Genomic DNA, 8993 nt, shown 5'->3' with positions numbered 1-8993 from the left:
CCCCCATGGGCTTCTCCAACGTGGGTCTTTCCCATGGGCTGCAGCTCTTTGTGAGCAGCTCCAGTGCCGGTCCCTTCCATCGGCTGCATCCCTCAGGAGCCGTGGCTTCACCATGGGCTCAGCGGACCTGCAAGTCCTGCAGCAAACTCGCTCCAGTGCCTGCTCCTCTGTCCAAGGGACCACAGGAGCCTGCTCCAGCACAGGCTTCCCATGGGATCACAGCCTCCTTTGACCACCCCCCTGCTCCAGGGTCCATTGGGGACCCCATTCCCTGGGTGGGGGGGAAGGAAAACCCCCTTTTTCCCCAGGAAAACACGTGCCTTTGGATGCCGCAGCCCCTCTCCTCATCCCTTCCCTCCTGGAAGAGTGTCCCTCTGCAAACCCTGCCTGGAGGAGGAAGGGGAAAAGGGCAGCCAGCACAAAACAGACCCCAGGGATGTGCTCCTGAGCCTGCCGATGGCTCCATGGGGATGAAGCTGGGGTTCACTGTGCGCTGAGCTCACCACAGCCAGCATCCCATGCCCATGCTTCACTGTCTGGCTCATCTCCGAAGCCTGGCTCTTTGCTGCCTCCTTTTCCCTGCTCTGGATGCTCAGCCCCTCTACACCAGCTCTGTTTTGCAACCTCTTTCCAAACCCTCCCTTTTGTACCCCAAAAAGGGGGTGCTTAAAGGGGATTTTGCACCTCTTCCTCCGAGGCTACCTCCATAGGAAGCGGCACCTCCCAGGAGGGAAGGAATTCAAAGCCTTTCCCTATCAATAGAAGCTGTTCCTTAAACCCTCGGTGTGTTCTGCAAGCCCTGCTCCTTGTTTGCCGATTGCTCAATGCTGCAGGCCAAGGAGGCTTCCTTCAGGAATGACTGTGCCTTGTGGGAAGCCTCGGGGGGGTGCTGGGTTCAATGCGGTTAATGAGAAATAACCAACTTTGCATCTCTAAAGCTCCAAACGCTGAACAGCAGTGAGGTCCCTGCAGCTGCAAGGGCTCGCACAGCTCCAGAGGTGGAAGTGCAGCTCCTGAAGATACTTAGCCTGCGTTCTTAGCATGGGCTAAGGAGGACTTGTGGGTCCAATGGCTTCTTAACAGGGCTGATGGACAGAAACAGCTCTGGGGCAGCAGCACAAGAGGGACGTGGAGCTGTTGGAGCGAGGCCAGAGGAGGCCATGGAGCTGCTGCGAGGGCTGGAGCAGCTCTGCTCTGGAGCCAGGCTGAGAGAGCTGGGCTGGGGCAGCCTGGAGAAGGCTCCTGAAGGGGAGACCTGAGAGCAGCTCCAGTGCCTGAAGGGGCTGCAGGAAAGCTGCAGAGGGGCTTGGGACAAGGGCCTGTAGGGCCAGGCCAAGGGGAATGGCTTTAACCTGCCTGAGGGGAGACTGAGCTGAGCTCTTAGGCAGAAGCTCTTCCCTGGGAGGGTGCTGAGGCGCTGGCACAGGGTGCCCAGAGAAGCTGTGGCTGCCCCATCCCTGGCAGTGTTCAAGGCCAGGTTGGACACAGGGGCTTGGAGCAAGCTGCTCTATGGAAGGGGTCCCTGCCCGTGGCAGGGGTTGGAACTGGAGGAGCTTTAAGATCCCTTCAGCCCAAACCATTCCATGATTCCATGTTGCCATTACAAACCTCTACAGCAAGCAGAGGAAGAAACCTCCAATGCTAGCCCTGCTCAGAGGACAGGTTTCTCCTCATGGTGCTGCCCCAGCCACGGTCATGCTTTGACACCTCCCATTGCCCCTCTGCTTCCCTGTGCTCCCCATCAGCAACTCCCCCAGGACACTGTCTTCTACAGGTTCATGGCATGCAAGAACTTCTTCCTTAGCCCTCAGCTTGGCCAGGGTGACTTCGTGTTTCATTCATTTCCCATGGGAGCACCAGACGTGCATCAAGGCTGTGGCTGGCGTCACCTAAAGTCAAGCACTGCTCTTCTGTTCTGTGCATTGCCTGGCACACGGGTTTTAGTAGTGCTTGGGCTGGATGCCACCCTGATGGCCCTCGTACCCGGGCTTTGGCATTGCAGGTTTCTACATTCGAGAGCTTGAATCACCTCAAAGAACCGATTGGGGGGCATTTTAAAGGCAGCCTCAGGTTCAGAATCCTCCTCCAGAGGAACCCGGTGCTTTCTGTGGCCGTGCAGGGCATTCCTGACTGCTCGGCTCCATCACGCACTCACCAAACCTCCTCTAAAGTGGGGTCCGTGGCCGCAGCGGCAGCCCTGGATTAGCTGTGTGCAGGGAGGGGAACCAGAGAACACCAGAGGAGGCAGAGCCTCTGCACTGGTTGCTATGGAAATCTCTTCTGCTTCCCGTCTCTTTACTGGGGCACTAAACCCATCTGTCTTTGCACCGCATTTCAGTGCCCGGCCCCTCTCTGATGAAGGATCTCAGCCACCCTCACATCAGGGTGGCTGCAGAGACAGGGGCTTCACCTCTTTCACTGTATCCAGAGGGTAGGTTTAGGCTGGATATAAGGAGAGCTGTGGGCCTCCTTGCAAGAGCTGTGGATGGAGAGAGGAAGGAGAGGTCCATGCCCAAAAACCAGCCTCTAAATGGGTGCCAGGGGCTTGCTAGGGGTTATCATCTCCTTGCTGTCTCACCCACACTTCTGTCTTTAGTTCAGCTGTTGAATGGATAGGAGGATGTCAGTGCATTGATCCTCACCATTGTGGCCCCACAAAGGGCCAGTTGATGGAAAAGCTGTTTTCCAGGGAACAAATAGTTGTAGTGACTTTTAAATGTCTCTCAGTGACTATTGAGATGAATGAGGCAGTGATTTGGTGCTGGGGCTGCATTTGGTCCATCAGCTCAGGTGTGTGTCCTGTAGATGCTGCTGCTAAACAGTCAGATGGGGGCACATCGTAGAATAGTTTGGGTTGGAAAGGACCTTAAGATCATCCAGTTCCAAGCCCCTGCCATGGGCAAGGACACCTCACACTAAACCATGGCACCCAAGGCTCTGTCCAACCTGGCCTTGAACACTGCCAGGGATGGAGCATTTGCAACCTCCTTGGGCAACCCATTCCAGTGCCTCAGCACCCTCACAAGGGAAAACTTCTGCCTTATCTCCAACCTAAGCTTCCCCTGTTTGTCTGAACCCATCACCCCTTGTCCTGTCACTGCAGTCCCTATGGACACCCTGGCACCCCAAAACTGCCTGCTCCCCCGGTTCAGCCTGACCTGGGAGGTGGGGCCTGGAGAGCCCTCAGGCTGGGACAGAGCACATGGGAACAGGGGACAGTTGCCCACCAAAAGCACCCATGGGACGAGGCACGGTGCAGAGCTTCAGCTCTCTGCAGGGTTCTTGCCACAGGGGGGTTAGGAAGGGATCTCTGGCAGATGTTGTCCCAGACAGCTCCCGAGCATGCAGCCCCCCCGGACAGAACTTGGTTCCTGTGGCTCCAGTTCATCCTCTGGCCCAAAGCCCTGCAAGGGGAATGGCTTGGACCTGCCCGAGGGGAGACTGAGCTGAGCTCTTAGGCAGAAGCTCTTCCCTGTGAGGGTGCTGAGGCGCTGGCACAGGGTGCCCAGAGAAGCTGTGGCTGCCCCATCCCTGGCAGTGCTCAAGGCCAGGTTGGACACAGGGCTTGGAGCAAGCTGCTCTATGGAAGGGGTCCCTGCCCGAGGCAGGGGTTGGAGCTGGAGGAGCTTTAAGGTCCCTTCATCCCAACCCGTTCCATGATTCCGCAGTTCAGGACGTGCGGAGCCCAGCGCCCGCCTGCAGAGGGTATCCTAAGCCTGCGCAAGGCTCCAGCCTCGCATCCCTGCCCCAGGCCGGATGCTCTGCCTTGCGCAGCCTGCAGGGATCGTGTCCCTGCTCCTCGCCTCTCCCGAGGAGCCGGCAGGGTTCTGCCACCCCCGTTTCCCTCTGTGGTCCTGCCCGCGGTGGTACCAGCTCTGGCCAGACACTTGCCGTGGATGCGGGTGGGGATGTGTTGCAGAGGAGACAGGAGACACGGGCAGGCAATGGTGCTGTGCTCCCCCGTTCTCCTCTCTGGCCTTCCCCCTTCCTTTGCCCAGCCTCTCTTCACCCTTCTCTCTTATTTGGTTGCTGATCTCCATCCCTGGAGGGGGATCTCTTCCTCACTATCTGTTGCTGGTTTGCCCTGATTAAAGGCTATAGATTACATACATTAACCATGTTGTCGATCTTAGAATCACAGAACCAGCCAGGTTGGGAAAGCCCTTTAAGCCCATCCAGTCCAACCTTTACCCCAGAACTGCCAAGGCCACCACTGCCCCATGGCACTGAGGCCTCGTCTCCATGGGGTGTGAACCCTTGCAGGGCCGGTGCCTGCAGCCCTGCCCTGGGCAGCCTGTTCCAATGCCTGAGCACCCTTTGGGGCAGGAATTGTTCCTCAGCCCCATCTAAACCTGCCCTGGTGCAGCTCTTGTGCTTGGCATCACCCTCAGACGTTAAAAGCACCGTTTGCCCACCCCAGGCTGGGCTGTGTGGTTCCACTGGTAAATTATCTTTTTAAGCTTCATCAGTCATTGTCTGCCTTCAATCCCCAAAGATGCAGCTTTAGAGCACTTGAAAGTCCTCCAGCACCCACATTCATGCAAACCCAACCACTGCGTGCACAGGTTAGGGCCGGATGGGGATCAGACCTTCTCAGATGCTGACACTTGCTCCCACAGGGATCTTATTGTAACTCCACAAAGCCCTTGGGAGCACCCTTTGCGTTCAAGGTGCTGTAGTCAATTGTGTTGCTCCCAGCACAGGTCCCACTGTAGGGTGATGGGTATAAAGGCTGCTCCTCCTTTTCCTGGAGCAGGAGTCAGCAGAGGTTGGGTGATGTCCTCAGGAGAGGTTGGGTGATGTCCAAAGGAGAGGTTGGGTGATGTCCAAAGGAGAGGTTGGGTGATGTCCTCAGGAGAGGTTGGGTGATGTCCAAAGGAGAGGTTGGGTGATGACCCCAGGAGAGGTTGGGTGATGTCCCCAGGAGAGGTTGGGTGATGTCTTCAGGAGAGGTTGGGTGATGTCCTCAGGAGAGGTTGGGTGATGTAGCCAGGAGAGGTTGGGTGATGTCCTCAGGAGAGGTTGGGTGATGTCCAAAGGAGAGGTTGGGTGATGTCCTCAGGAGAGGTTGGGTGATGTCCTCAGGAGAGGTTGGGTGATGTCCTCAGGAGAGGCTGGGTGATGTCCTCAGGAGAGGTTGGGTGATGTCCTCAGGAGAGGTTGGGTGATGTCCTCAGGAGAGGCTGGGTGATGTAGCCAGGAGAGGTTGGGTGATGTCCCCAGGAGAGGTTGGGTGATGTCCCCAGGAGAGGTTGGGTGATGTAGCCAGGAGAGGTTGGGTGATGTCCCCAGAAGAGGTTGGGTGATGACCCCAGGAGAGGGTGGGTGATGTCCAAAGGAGAGGTTGGGTGATGTCCCCAGGAGAGGTTGGGTGATGTCCAAAGGAGAGGTTTGGGTGATGCCCTCTGCAGACAGCCTCCATAGCTCAAGCTGTGAAGATGCTATAAAACTCCGGAGTGAGGCTGAATTTTATGTGCTCCATTGGGCAGAGCAACCTCCGGGCCTGCTCCATGGTGAATTCTCTGCTTGGATGTCCCCCAAACACAACTGCCTTCAGGAGGAGCTCTCCTTGGCTTGAATCACCCATCAGAATGGGAGCAGGGATGCTGGGTACAGTGGTGTCTGTGCTAGAACTGCAGGCAGAGGCAGCTCCCTGAGCCGCTGCATCACGAGGAGGTGCTGATGCTTGCAGGTAAGCTGTCTCCCTGCAGCTCCAGGAGACGTTCAGTGCTCCCTTCTAGCTTGGAGACGCATCTCCTGCCATGGCTGAACTGAAGCCAGGCCCTGGGTCAGGGTGGGACGGGGGTCTGGGTGCAGAAGCGGCTCCAATGTGCCCAGTGAGGAGCTCAAGGTTACACCATCGGTCGTGGGAGGGAGGCAGCCCCTCTCCCATGGTTCTGCTGCTGTGAATTATAGTTACTCCAGTGCTGGTTTAATGCAGGACAAGGAACAGCATAAAACCAGGCCAGTGCTCAGCCTGAAGGATCCTTGCTATCTGTCCTCTTCCACCTTGAGCAGAGCTGATAGAGCCAGCGGTGAGAGGAGCTCAGGGGCATCATGCAAGGAGACAGGACTGAATCTGCATCTCAGAGGGGTGTTCTGCTTCCCCATCCAGCTCTCATCTCTGCATGGTGTCCTGCGGGAGCAGCAGGGACCAGAGCCACCCAGGACATCAGCCCTGATGGGCCAAATGTCCCTCTGAACCTCCCGGTGGCTTCTGTGCCTGCAGGGAGGAGGGATGTTGAGAGGGACGGGCTGCGAGCAGGAGTCTTAGGCTCCTGCCCAATGCTTGTGCCCAAAGCTGCTCTATGGAAGGGGTCCCTGCCCGTGGCAGGGGTTGGAGCTGGAGGAGCTTTAAGCTCCCTTCAACCCAACCCAGGCTGGGTCCCAGCTTCTCCCCATCTAACCCAGCCTCCCTCGCCTCCCGGCTCCGCTCATTCCCAGCTCCCTGCCCATCTGCCAGCCGCGCTCTCGGTTTTCTCCTCCTGCCTCGGTAAGGCTGTGGAAGGGGTTTGAGTAAACAGCTCCCACCGGGAGCAGCCGGCACCTCCTCTCCCAGCTCCTCCCTGCCTTGAAAAGCCCATTTGTAGCGTGGCTCTGGGGGCAGGTTATGAAAGTGCTGAGAAAACCGGGGCCACGCAGCCCAGTCAATGGAGGTATTTTGTGTCCCTGCTCTAACAGCATCAGCTGAAGTCAGGCCTGTAGCTCCTGGCCCCGCATCAGGGCTGAAACTGATGGGAAAGGCCAGCCATGGCCTAAGTGCAGACCCGGGAGTTAAAGACCAGCCTTGTCAGGAGCAAGGTGCTGTGTTACATCTCTGGTGGCTCTCATAAAGAATACATTCACCCCTTGGCAAAACCAGGGCTCTTTATCTTCATCTGCGAAGGAATCCGTCTGACAGTTCCACACTGCCAACATCAATCCATCTGCCACCCTGCATCAGGCTCCAGCAAACCATGGGATTGGCGTGGAAAGAAGGAAACTTGGGTGCTTTTTATTTGCCTTCTGGTTGCTGAGCCTTTGGGTCAATCCCCTTCGTGTTTGCCGGGCAATAGAGAGCACAAGATGATGCCTTTTGGGTGGGTTTTTTTTTCAGGTGAAAACTGAGATTCTCAAACAAACTCCTGAATAAATAACGTGAGCTCCAAAAACATCCCTCCCCGTGAGGGCCCGGTGGCAGGATCGTGACCTGGCCACGGTGCAGGCTGGAGGAGCTGCTTTCCATTCCTTTCCCTGGAAGGCTGCAGCTGAGCATCCCTGATGTTTGATCACAGAAGCATGGAATGGGTTGGGTTGAAGGCAGCTTAGAGCTGATCCAGTCCCAACCCCTGCCACGGGCAGGGACCCCTTCCATAGAGCAGCTTGCTCCAAGCCCCTGTGTCCAACCTGGCCTTGAGCACTGCCAGGGATGGGGCAGCCACAGCTTCTCTGGGCACCCTGTGCCAGCGCCTCAGCACCCTCCCAGGGAAGAGCTTCTGCCTAAGAGCTCAGCTCAGTCTCCCCTCGGGCAGGTTCAAGCCATTCCCCTTGGCCTGTCCCTACATCCCTTGTCCCAAGCCCCTCTCCAGCTTTCCTGCAGCCCCTTCAGGCACTGGAGCTGCTCTCAGGTCTCCCTTTCCCACAGCAGAGGGGCAGGATCCCCTTTCCCCGAGCTGCTGCTCACGCTCTGGGGGTGCACCCAGCACACGGGGCGCGTGTGTATGTGTGTGTTTGGGCGTGTGTTTGGTGCTGTCTTCTCTTCACACCCCTCTCCGGAGTGTTTTGAAGCTCTGTGGTCGCGTCAGGACTGCTCTGGTCAGCCCCGAAATGCAGCAGCGAGGGCACCGCTTGTGCTCGCTGTAGGCAGGTCTCCTTCGCCCCCCTGTCCTGCAGCAGAGCCATGCTCCCAGTCTGCATTGGAGGCACCAAGTGGCACAGGTATTTTAGAGCTTAGAAACAGCAGCGCTGTGATGAGCCCAGCTCCATCTCCTGCTCTGGACGGAGGGATGTGCTCTTTGAGGACCACAGAGCTGCCCCTTGGAAGAGCCGAGGTGGGATGAGGTCTCGTCTCCATTTGCTGGCTGTGGTTTGGCGGTGGGCACCTTGCTCCTGAAAGATGAGTGCAGAAACGCATCTTGGCTTCTCGTGCTCGGCAGCTTCAAGAGGAAACAACAGAGCTGATGATTTAAAGTGTTATTCAGGCAGGTTTCAGGGAACCAAAGAGATTTCCATCATATCCAGCTCCAGGAATGGGTACTCGCAGACGTGCTTTGGTAGAGGGGGATGCGTTTGGCTCCTGGGGCAGGGCTTGAGGCAGGCAGAAAGAAGGGATGGATGGAAGAGGTTCTGCTGCAGAAATTCCCCTTGGATGCTTTCCTCTCTGAGCCAAATGGGGCGCGTGGCTGCTGTGGCCAGGAGTAGGAGCTTGGGGACTGGTGGCTTGGTGCTGCTCCAAGTGGGTTGGCATCAGGCATAAAGATCTCAAACCCCGGAAAACCCAATCCCAAGCTTGATTTGATGGAGGAAAAGAAATAACTTGGCTGATGGAGGAGATCTTGGTCACCTGGTGCCAAAGGGATTGCAGTGATGATGGCTTCTCCACGGCCAGTGGTGGGAGGAAGCTGAAGATGAGGAGAAGAGAGAGACCCAGTGGTGTAGAGATTAAGCCATTGGCAAAGGAGAAGCCTGCAAGGTCTGGAACCTCCATCCAAGCCTGTTTGATGCAGGAACATGGGCATGAAGGTGTTTAACACCGCGTTAAAGCCTGTATGCCTTCTGCTGATAGAGTGTCTTGCTCTTTGTACCCCTGGAAGTGTGAGTTGTGAAGGTGGAGCAGGAGGAACGGGTGAAAACCACCCTAAAACTGGCTTTGGGGGTCTAAGGAAGCTGCAGGAACCCATCTCCATGATGAGCTGGTGACTCTGGCTTATCCTGGCCATGGGAAGCAGCGCTGTGTGGTGGGCACAGCAGCTCAGGGAGGATCCAATGCTGCCCAGCATTGGAGAGTGGAGAGC

Source organism: Pezoporus flaviventris, unplaced genomic scaffold (genome assembly GCF_033815535.1).
Source record: "Pezoporus flaviventris isolate CSIRO_AGI_PZ_B2104156 unplaced genomic scaffold, CSIRO_AGI_Pfla_v1 ptg000215l, whole genome shotgun sequence".
Lineage (NCBI taxonomy): Eukaryota > Metazoa > Chordata > Aves > Psittaciformes > Psittacidae > Pezoporus > Pezoporus flaviventris.
Note: the sequence above shows the minus strand (reverse complement) of the source record.